The following is an 11,621-nucleotide window of genomic DNA, read 5'->3' as shown; positions in this document are numbered from 1 at the left end:
GAAGACTTAGGCAAATTTCATGAAATATGTTAAAGTATTACTAATTAGCGTGTTTTCGTAGTGTTTTAATGTTAAATACACTGCCACGCGTCGAAGAAGGACTTAGGCGGGAAGATTTGAAATTCGAAGACGGTTTCGTAACTGTCTAACAACAGATGGCATCCCTGGAGTTCTTATGAGAAACGTGGCATTAGATTAGCGTAGGGCCGTTAAGGTCGAAATTAGTATAAATAGGAGTCTTAATGTTAGGATTCTGTGTGTTCATTTTAAACAAATCACTCACATATTACTCAAGTATCAAGTGTTAAAGAGAAAGAGTTCGCTGAGAAATGTACGTATGACACCACCATTTTAATACATGTGTATTCCCTTTTCGTTTTCAGATATCTTTTCAGTATTATTGCATTTCATTTACTTCTTGCCATTTACATTCTTGTACTGTTATTTTCATGTCATTTACTTTTGAAGTATTTAATATTTCTGCAATTTTAGATTCTTTGCACTTTAAACATTTTTCGTTTCATGTCTTATTTTTACTTACCCTTTTGTTGAAGTTATACTTGCATATAACAAAGTCACTATCAAGTTTACTTGTTTTATTCGAAGAAACTCTTATTGACAAAGATAAATCATAAATATGGTTCGAACGACCATTAATAACAATCTTTTTGACTATGTGTCCTAGGATCAATCTAGTCGATCCTGCGAGTAACCAAATCATATTTACTTATAGTTTGGAAGACTAGCGGTTGTTTACCGGAAATCACCGTAAACAGATTCAAATCATCATAGTCCCTTCGATATAAAGATCATAGTCCCTTTGAGTTGCCTAAGATAAGATGATCTTGTCCCTCGATGACGCTACGATAAAATGATGATAGTCCCTTCGAATTACTAAGGTATCCTTACATGTTTCTTTCTATGACCATTTGATGACCTTTCGATGTCCCTTCACATCCAATAGATAGGACTATCTACCCACTAATGGTATGGATAGTACTCTTTCTCAAGAAAAAGCATAGAATGGGAAAGACAATCTTTAATAGGTAGGTCCTCCTGATTGCTTACTCACAATGCTCTTTACACCTAACATTTCTCAAAATAACTTCAAACAAATACTTTGTATATATTTGTACAAGGATCATTACAAAGTAAAAGATTTTTCAAGCATCTTTCTCAAAATATTTTCAAGATAAATACTTTGTATATATTCAAATGAGGAATCATTATAAAGTTAATTCTTTTATAAAATATTTTCAAGCACACACACAAGTCAAATAAAAACAAAGTGAGCTGGGCAATTAAGAGCTCATGGATAACCATGGATACAAAGGGTGATAATACCTTCCCTTTGTATAACCTACCCTCGAACTCAAAATCTTTAAAAAGTTCTTTCCGCAACATGTTTTGCGAAATAAAAGTCGGTGGCGACTCTTGCTAACCACAACATGTTTTGCGAAATAACAAAACAAAAAGTTAGTTCTCTCACCGTATTACAATATGTGATACAAAACACTTCGACACGGTTCCACTGGGCGTGCCAATTTGTTTACTTGTGATTTCTGACAAACAACCGCTACTCTTCCAAACTCTATGTTTTAGTAACTTACAGGAACGACTAGATTGATCATAGGACATGTGTCTTACTGTTTTTTAGTTTGACTTATAGTTTAGCATCATTTTGATTTAATAATAACAAGTTTTTTCTATGGCTATGATTATCTAAAGATACTAGAGTTCGACTATGAATTCTAAGTAGAACTTAAAGGCTTGGATTTAAATATTTACAGGGACATAAAGGACAGCAATAAAAAAGGTTTGACAGGAATGTAAAGATTTGACTAGAAACAAAAAGGAATATGAAAGAAATTAAAGTAACTTGTATTGACAAATGTAAAATGACTTCAAATGAAATTGATGGTGTTCTTACACATACATTATCAACAAACTCTTTTCTCTCGCTCTGATACTTCGAGTATTTAAGTGATTTTTGTATAACATGTGAACACACCAATCCTAACATCTAAGACTCCTATTTATACTAATTCGACCATAACGGTCTTTCTACAGAATTACGCCTCATTAGACGTTTTCACGCGTCCTTCTGCCGAAGACAAATTAGTTTGGATTTTAAACTTTTCCCGCTCGAAGCTTTGAAATTATCCAACGTGACTGTCGAAGCGCTCTTCCACATATTCTGAAATATTTCTTATTCTTTTGACTATAGACTCCACTTTGACGCATCAAACTATTTTATAAGAATAAACTCATAAATGGCCTTATGAAGCCATATTTCACACCATTCTTTGAAACATGATTTTCTTAAATCAAATTTAACTAAATGTCGAAATCTCCAGCTAACAGTTACCCACATGGAGGCAACATTCAAACAGAAAGGGTGGGTATTTCATAATTATTATATAAGACATAAGGAATGAATATAGTAGTGGTACATAAATAGTTAATACCCACACATATACTAATACATCGTATCCTTATGATTCACATACTTACTCACACCTACACATCATCATATATTCATAACGTCATCATATATTATAATCACAATCATCATTTAGAATCATTCACATCACGAATAATCAAACATCATTCAATCATGCAATGTCACAAACAATGCAATGCAACACCAATGAAATCATGCATGTGGTACCAACACTTTACTGATGACTCAATCATCGTTCTCCAAAAATCCCCACCAATAGAATCAATTCCTGCTTGGAATCAGAGTACTTCACAATATCGCACTCAATCCACACAATGTGATTGAGACCATCACTAGACTAATTATCCTACAAACATCAATGGACTATCGTCCTACAAACATGCTATGAATGAATGATGCACAACTTCACAATAATCAATGACCACAGCTAGTCAAAATGACATCATCATTCATCTACTCAGCAAATCATGTCATCGTCGTAATTGTACAAACATCACAAACATCTCAACACAACACATACTCTTCAATCATCATGTCATCAATCATCACATCAACATATAATTGCAACAAGTATATACATACATGTAATTTCATAATAAAGTTCCATGTAAGTATCCCTCTAAGCCCATCAAAACGCATTTATTAAATTTAGGAAAATTAATAAGAAATTATTATAAATTATGAGCTTCCATAATGTGAAATCATTTAAAATACATTTTCATCCTAGTGGTCCGCGCTAAGTGCCCCCCTGTCCGCGCTATGTGCACTCTAATCTACCTGGATCCTTGCTTTTCTTTTGGTAGCACGCTTTGCGATTTCTGCAAAAAAATCTTGCGCTAACTGCCTCATACAAGTCCCAAACTTTTGCCCCAAAACATGTTTTAATCATTATTTTCCTGTGATTTAAGGCCTATTAACCTAGTTCTAACATGCATAATTCATTCTAAACATCAAATCACAAATGCTTAACACAACTTCATAAATCCTCGTCAAACCCTAGACCTTGAAATAAAAAAATAATAATGGATTTCACTCTAGATCATATTATCATTAACCAATACAACAATCATCAACGTCATACATCATATTAATCATATAATCCAAACAAACAATCATCATATTTAATCAAAGTTATCAAATCCTCACAAAATCCAACATACAATTATCAACTCCTTAAATCAAATATAATAAATAGGATAACCCCCTTACCTTAGATTATTAGTTAGCATTGAATCTCTTATCGGATTCTACGGTTGATCTTTTCTCCTCTTCTTGACTAGCTCACCTTGTCTTTCACGTTTCTCCAAAATTCTATGCTGACTTTCCTCTATTTACTTAGTTAGCCTTAGAACCCCTAATATGATATTTCTAATATGCTCTCACTAACTCCACCTCGCATTATCTCCTTATTTTATTTTATTTAAATAATAATGTCAATTAAAACTATATTATTTTATTATTCTAACAAACACATTAATTCCACTACCCCAAACACATTTCAACACAAGCATCACACATCACATATACTCCTCGATAAATCACGATGACTCGTATAATCACATAAAATAACCAAATATTAGATTAAATAATTAAATCTAATTTTCAGGGTGTTACAAATCTCCCCCACTTAAAGAATTTTCACCCTCGAAAATTACCCGACGGAACAAAGAGCAGATAAGACTCACTTGTCTGATCCTTCTACTCCCATATCATACTTTCACCTGCTGATCCACCCCACAACACCTTCATTAAGGCAATCTCTTTGCCTTGCAATTGATTCACTTCCCGTCCTTATATCCGCACTGATGACGCTTCAATAGTCAAGTTATCTCTCACCTGTATATCATCTATTTGAATCACATGCGAAGGATCTGGAACATATCTCCTTAATTGAGATACATGAAACACATCATGAAGATACTCAAGAAAGATGGAAAGGCAGTTTGATAAGCCACATCACCTATCCTCTCTGAAATCTGATACAAACCAATAAAATGTTGCATAAGCTTTCTCGACTTTAAAGTTATACCGACACCAGTTACTCGAGTGACTCTCAGAAACACGTGATTATCCACCTGTAACTCAAGTGCTTTTCTCCTCTTATCATGATAACTCTTATGACGGCTCTGGGAAGTTTTCATCCTCTCTCGAATCATCCTTATCTTTTCAGTCGTCTCTTACACAATTTCAGGTCTGAGCACAACACTCTCGCCCGATTCATACAAATACAACAGAGTCCTAAACCAACAACGCTTCATACGATGCTATTTCGATACTTGCATGAAAGCTATTATTATAATGTAACTCAATTAGTGGCAAATGGCTATCCCAAGCTCCTCCTTGGTCTGACACACAAGCCCTCAACAAATCTTCCAATGACTGAATAGTCCTATCGGTTTGACCATCCGTCCCTGGATGATACACCGAACTCAATCTTAATGTAGTACCTAAGGCATCTTGCAAACTATTACAAAATCTCGACGTAAACCTCGAATCTCTATCAGACACAATATTTGACGGTATTCCATGCAATTTCACAATCTCCTCAATATACATCTCAGCCAGCTTAGAAATAGGATGGTTAATCTTCATCGATAAGAAATGAGCCAACTTAGTCAAACTATCCACAATCACCCAGATAGATCATTGCCTATGGCAGTATTTGGTAAACCCGTCACAAAATCCATGGAAATGCTATCCCACTTCCACTCTGAAATATATATACCTGAAATGTATAACAGCGGAATAAGGATCAAAGTGATAATTATTTTAGTGATAAAGGGTAGAAAGAAGGCAGGGGATATATAAAAACTTTGTTGTATTAAAGTTGAATGCTTACAAAAGAAAAAGAAATTCCCTCTATATAGGGATACAAAGGCTTACTATTCGGTTACAACAAACAAAGATGAATTATTAATGTCGGGTACACATTGAGCCCCATCGACACAAAAATAATTTACAAACAACAAAAAAATTCTTACAAAATAAAGTAAAAGCAGATAAGATTCTCTCTTATTAGCCTTTTTCCATGATAAGATACTTATCTTTGCATTTGCTTTCTTCAAGATAAGATTCTCTCTTATCTTTGTATTTGTTTTTTGCATTAGCTTTTTCTTTTGCCTTTTAGACCATAGATTGAAGCATATCATCCCAAAAGTCTTCAGCTGTGGGGTCATCATTTTGAACTTCGCCAACTAAACCTTTAAAGGTGTTGGAATCTATTGATCCCATGAAGTTGTACTGTTTTTTATTTTATGTTAATAATGCAAAGATAAAAGGGAATCTTATCTTGGAAAAAGCTAATAAAAAAACAAATACAAAGATAAGAGAGAATCTTATCTTAAAGAAAGCAAATGCAAAGATAAAACTCTTATCTTGAAGAAAGCAAATACAAAGTTTTTATATATTTTTTTATATATCTTTTGCATTCAGAACCGGAAAAAAATTTAAATAACCAGGTTTAATAAAAAAAATTACAAAAAAAACCATGTTTTCAAATTATTTACAAAAATGTCTAGGTTTTGGACACCGTAAAGGTGTATGCGCCAAATGAAATGGCGCATTAATGTGTTGCAAGCCAAACCATTTGGCACAAACACATAAATTTTAGGGCAAATATGAGTTAGCCATTCCATTTGGCGCATGAGTGTGTTATCCCACACATAGGCGCCATTTCATCTGGCTCCTATGTGTTGGGTTATTTTTTTTAAAAAAATTAACACCCTTTGTGTAATTTCGCGCACCGTTTTTGATTCCGGTCTATTAATTTCGGAAAAATATCTGATAAATCGATTTCATAAAATGCATAGTAACCATGAATAATGTTTGCATCGTCGATTTCGATTTTTTACTAAAGCACACTTTATTGATGAAGGAGTAAGAAAATGTTACAAGAGGTGGCAAGCGAAATTGATACATTGTCGTAAAAAAAATACAGAGTAGATTAAACTTGCGACAAGGTCGAGCCACGATTAGGGCATATTTTTTTATTGTGCCCCACCTGACGACAAATGCTGCATTTTCTTTCCATTTTGTCGTGGACGTCCATTTCGGTTCTAATCCGCGTGCTATTGGGGCGACTCTTTTTCTTTTGCCGCATTGCGTCGTTATGCCAAACTAACTCCCCATCATACTCAGGTCAGTAATCCTCCTTGGCTACCACTGGAAACGTAACACTGTAAACTCGGAGCAATGTCTGAGCCTTGTAAATTGGAGACAGTAGTGATTTTGCATCGCGGTGCGCAAATGCATATGCAGCTATGACATGTGAGCAAGGCATACGAAAAGCTTGAAACCTTCCACAGTCGCACCAATCTTCTTCTAGCAGAACCCTATATTGTTGTCTTGGAAAACCTCATTATGGTCAATTGTTTCGCGCACACTGAACATGCGGTTGAATCGGTCGAAAGAAGTTACTTGATGAGTGTTTGCTTTTGCCGATTGCTGTTGCATAAATTTCATGCAACTATCACTTAACAGTTTACCAGATTGTCTAACATCACCCCACTTCATGCCTCTCGTTGAGAATAGCAAAGCCATCCTAAAGTAGGTTGCCTCCACTAGTGCTGTGATAGGAAGGTTACGAATGCATTTGAAAACTCCATTCATGGATTCCACCAGATTTGTCATCATATGGCCCCATCGCACGCCTTTGTCATAAGCCCTTGTCCATTTCTCCCTAGAAAGGTTATCTATCCAACTTCCTGCATCTGGATTTGTCAGTACAATCTCACTCCGATAATGCTGGAATGTGGTTTGGGTTAATGCATAACCAACATTGACCAGGGCCTTCCTGAGATGCCTATCCTTGATCTCCCGCATGAAGTTCTGGGCGATGTGGCGAATACAATATACGTGTTTTAATGGTGGGTCATGCCATCCGTTTGCTGGATTATTATAAGCACTCTCAATGGAAGCGGGCCTATCAGAGATTAAATAGATATCAGGCTGAGGAGCAACATGTTCTCGGAGGTTCCTTAGAAAGAAACTCCAAGCCGCGGCAGTTTCACCTTCAACAATTACGAATGCCACTGGAAATATGTTGCTGTTCCCGTCCTGTGCAACCACCATAAGCATGGTTCCTTTGTATTTTCCGTATAACCATGTTCCATCAATTTGAAGTATAGGTTTACAATGTGCAAACCCTCATACGCAAGGTTTGAACGCCTAAAAAATCCGATGGAATATTTCGTTTCCTTGGACAGGGTTTCCATCCGGGGCATGCGCGGGTAGTGTCTCTAGAATAGTAACAGTTCCAGGTGCGTAACTTTGTAGCGCAGTAAGGTAGCGGGGAAGAATTTTGTATGACTCCTCCCAATTGCCGTAGACTATCTCAATTGCCTTTGTTTTTCCAACCCACGCCTTTCTGTAAGATGGAGTGTAGTTGAAGGCTGTAACAATATGCGAGATAATATTTTTGACCTTCAAAGACGGATCAGAGCTTATGAGAGGCAAGATCTCCTGTCAGATAAGATCGCCAATGAGTTTCGTATGATCCTGGAAAGTGTTAGGATTGACACATGTGTGTTGTTGCGTAATCGACCCTATGACCCATGCATTACTTCTCTTCCTATAAGAAGCCAACAGTCTGAAGCCACATTCTGGATTTTTACAAGTGATTACTTCTCAAATGACCCATGCATTACTTCTCAAATGGATCTCAAGATATCTCATATGTCTCAAAGTATCTCCATGTCAAAAGTCAAGCTTCAGTACCAAGGATTGTTCACTCAATGGCTCAGATGATCCATAGTCGACTATGTTGACCTAAAAGTCAACTATAGTCAAAATACAGTCAAACTTCAAGGTTTTTTTGTCAACATCAAGTATGTGAGTTTATATCCATCATTTGATCAAAGGTTGATCATGATCCATTAATAAAAACTCAGAAATGAACAAAGTCAAAAGGTTCAAATTAGGGTTTTTTATAGGAGAAAGTCAACTCAACTTTGACTGGCCATAACTTCCACATGGAGTATCAAAAATTTCCCAACCAAAGCCTATTTTGAAGGAAATTGGATTCTCTACAACTTTGTCTCTCACATGACAAGGCCAGAAATGCTTCATTCAAGAGATACAAGTCAAGACATTATAGGCCTTTTTTAAAAGTCAATCAAAAGTCATCATTTTCAAATGAAGCATACATGAAAATGGAAAGTTCAATTGAGATGAAACCAAAGGCATCATTTAGAGGACACTCTAATATTTCTAAAATGACCAAGAACACCTTCATGTGATCAAGGTTGAGAGAGATATGAAGTGCACAAGTGGGTCAAAATTCAAGAAGGGCATGAAAGTAACTTTGGCAAATTTTGGATATTTAGACTAATGAGCTTAAGTTTTGGACTTCAAACCCTCATATGATTCAAATAAGGGCCTATGAAACTATTCTCATATTTTTGGCATTTTTATTTATATTTATTTGAATTTTATTCATATAAATGCAAAATAAATTAAGTAAAATATCAAAGATAATGAATTAAATCATGGGGCTTTGTTTTGGATCACTTAAAGGCCCAAGAAGCATCTTGAGAGCCAAAGAATTTCGTTGGTCCATTATTTGTATTTGTATTTTATTTATTTCTTGATTTTATTCAAATTAAATCAAGGAAAAATAAGTAAAAATCGAATTAGTACATGATTTGATTTTTTCAATCACAAAATCATTTTTAAAAATTCAAATGAATCAATTATGGTGATTGGAAAATAGATGGAACCAAAAATAGAAGTTTTTGGTTCAAGAAAATCAAATCATATTTTCTCCTTCAAAGCTTGATTTTTTCTCTCATGTTTTAACCTAGTTTCATTCCATATATAAAGACAAAGAGTCAACCTTTGCCAAGTGACGAAAAAATAGCAAGAAAGTAGGGTTCCAAAGATGCAAAATTTCATAAAAAACTAGGGCATAACATATAGCTCTCTCCTGCAGGTTTGAACTACTTTGAATCGTCCCATTACCTTCCTGAATATTCCAGGAGCTTGTTCCTATCTGTCATACCCCAAAATTTGCCCATCTTATTTCTCTTATTCAAATTCAAATCAAGGTACAAAGCTCAAAGACACCCTCTCCTAAACAAGGCTCAAAGATTTAGGGATTTGTTGTTCTGAAGGAAAATCAATGAACCAAAGGCTCCAAGGCATCCCATATGGTCTATGATACCCCACACTACCTCCATGACAAAATACAGGTCTCAGATCAAAGGGTTGGTCACTCAATTGCTCAGAAAGTCAATAGTCGACTAGTTTGACCTAAAAGTCAACTATGGTCAAAGTACAGTCAAAACTCCTGATTTTTTGTCAACATCCTCATATTGAAGTATCATTCAGCATTTGATCAAGAATTGATCATGGTTCATCAAGGAAAGATCAGAAATCAACAATTCCAAAAGTTTCTAAATTAGGGTTTTCATAGGAGAAAGTCAACTGAACTTTGACCAGCCATAACTCCTACATGGAACATCAGAAATTTTCCATCCAAGGCTCATTTTGAATGAAATTGAATTCTCTACAATTTTGTCTCTCACAAGCCAAGTCTAAAAATGCTTCATTTGAGAGATATGGATCAAAACATTATAGGTCCTTTTCAAAAGTCAACCAAATGTCATCTTTTTCAAAAGAACACACAAGGAGCATGGAAAATTATTTTGACATGAGACCAAAAACAATGGTCAGAGGACTCTTTAAGGTTTCTAAAAAGTCCTAGAACTCTTCCATACCTCAAAAATTGAGGGAGATAGGCCTTGTCAAAGTTGGACAATTTTTAGAGAAAAATGTGAAACAAAAAGGCTTCAAAATGGATAATTTTGCAAAGAGGCCCACACTTTTTAGATCCAATCTCCATCCTCATGATGTGTAGAGCCCAAGATCCAATTTCCACGAATTTGTGATAATTATTTGATTTTATATTGAATTTCACTCATTTAAAGTATAATATAAATCAAATAATTAAAGTGATAGGAAAATATTTGATTTAAGAGAAAATTCCTATTAGATTCAATCATCAAAATAGTCCATATTTGCTTCAAAATTCATGGATGCAAGATTGGTGAGAGAATAGAATGATTTGGCCAAAATTAGGAATGTTTTCAATCAAATTTCATTCAAATTGCCAATGATTGATTCATTAAGATTTAGTCAAGTTTTGTCACCCTAATCTGACCTATTATATATACAATACTTGTCAAGAGCATAGGGATTTTTTTTCCACGCGGATTGCAGCCTCCAGGTGCTCACACAAGCTTCCAAAAATTCAGTAAAAAGGAGGAGATCGATTTTGGAATTGAAGGTCGGTACAAGGAGTCTTGAAGATCAAACAACAATCCTGGGAGCATTTTGAAACGGGTCCAATCATTCTTTGGCCGTAAATCATCAAGAACCACTCCCTACGTTCAAAGTTTGCCATATCTTTTTTTCAAATTCGATTTCGCTGATTTGTGCAGTGTAAACTAATTTCGAATATATATTTATGTTAGTTAGGATGTTTGCAATGTTCCTGTACAATTTGATTTGAGTTTCGCTGTAGATTGAAGGAACCACCATTACTAGGGTTTCGAAGGTCCAATTTGGGGAACCGTAATTAGACATCAAATTGGCCAAAATCGACCACGTTTTCATACTCAGTGGTTGATGTTTATTTAATCTAGGTTTTTGTTTGTGTTTTATTTAGTGAATATGAGTTTTGCATGTTTAGTTATGGTGGTAATCGTAGCCAAATGGTGGTTAAATGGTGGCTGAGGATCCAGTCCAAACGGAGAAAAAGAAGTCTGGGCGCGCAGCTTCTCTTTTATTCAAATTTCCTTAGTGCGTTTTGTATTATATTAATATGGTTCCATCCTAATCTCAATTCACAAGTGCAGCGCGGTTGGTAAGCGTATGATGGACAAGCAGCGTTCACACCTGGGTTCGATTCTCGCCCAGGACTTATTTTTGACAATTTGTTTGTTATATATTTGTTACGGATCCGGTGCACCTTGCTGTGGTTATGGTACGATGCGCCCCATCCCATCAACCGTCAGATTTCCAGGACACGTGATCTGATGCCTCAAAGACATGCTCCTCACCATGAACCCTCAAGCCTCATCACACCTGATCAAAAGCTAAGTTATTCTAATTTCTTTTCATTTTAATTAAATAATTTGGTTTTCTTTTTTATTTTGGT

This window comes from Vicia villosa, linkage group LG3 (assembly GCF_029867415.1).
Source record: "Vicia villosa cultivar HV-30 ecotype Madison, WI linkage group LG3, Vvil1.0, whole genome shotgun sequence".
Lineage (NCBI taxonomy): Eukaryota > Viridiplantae > Streptophyta > Magnoliopsida > Fabales > Fabaceae > Vicia > Vicia villosa.
The sequence above is the reverse complement of the archived record's forward strand: the minus strand, read 5'-3'. Positions refer to the sequence as shown.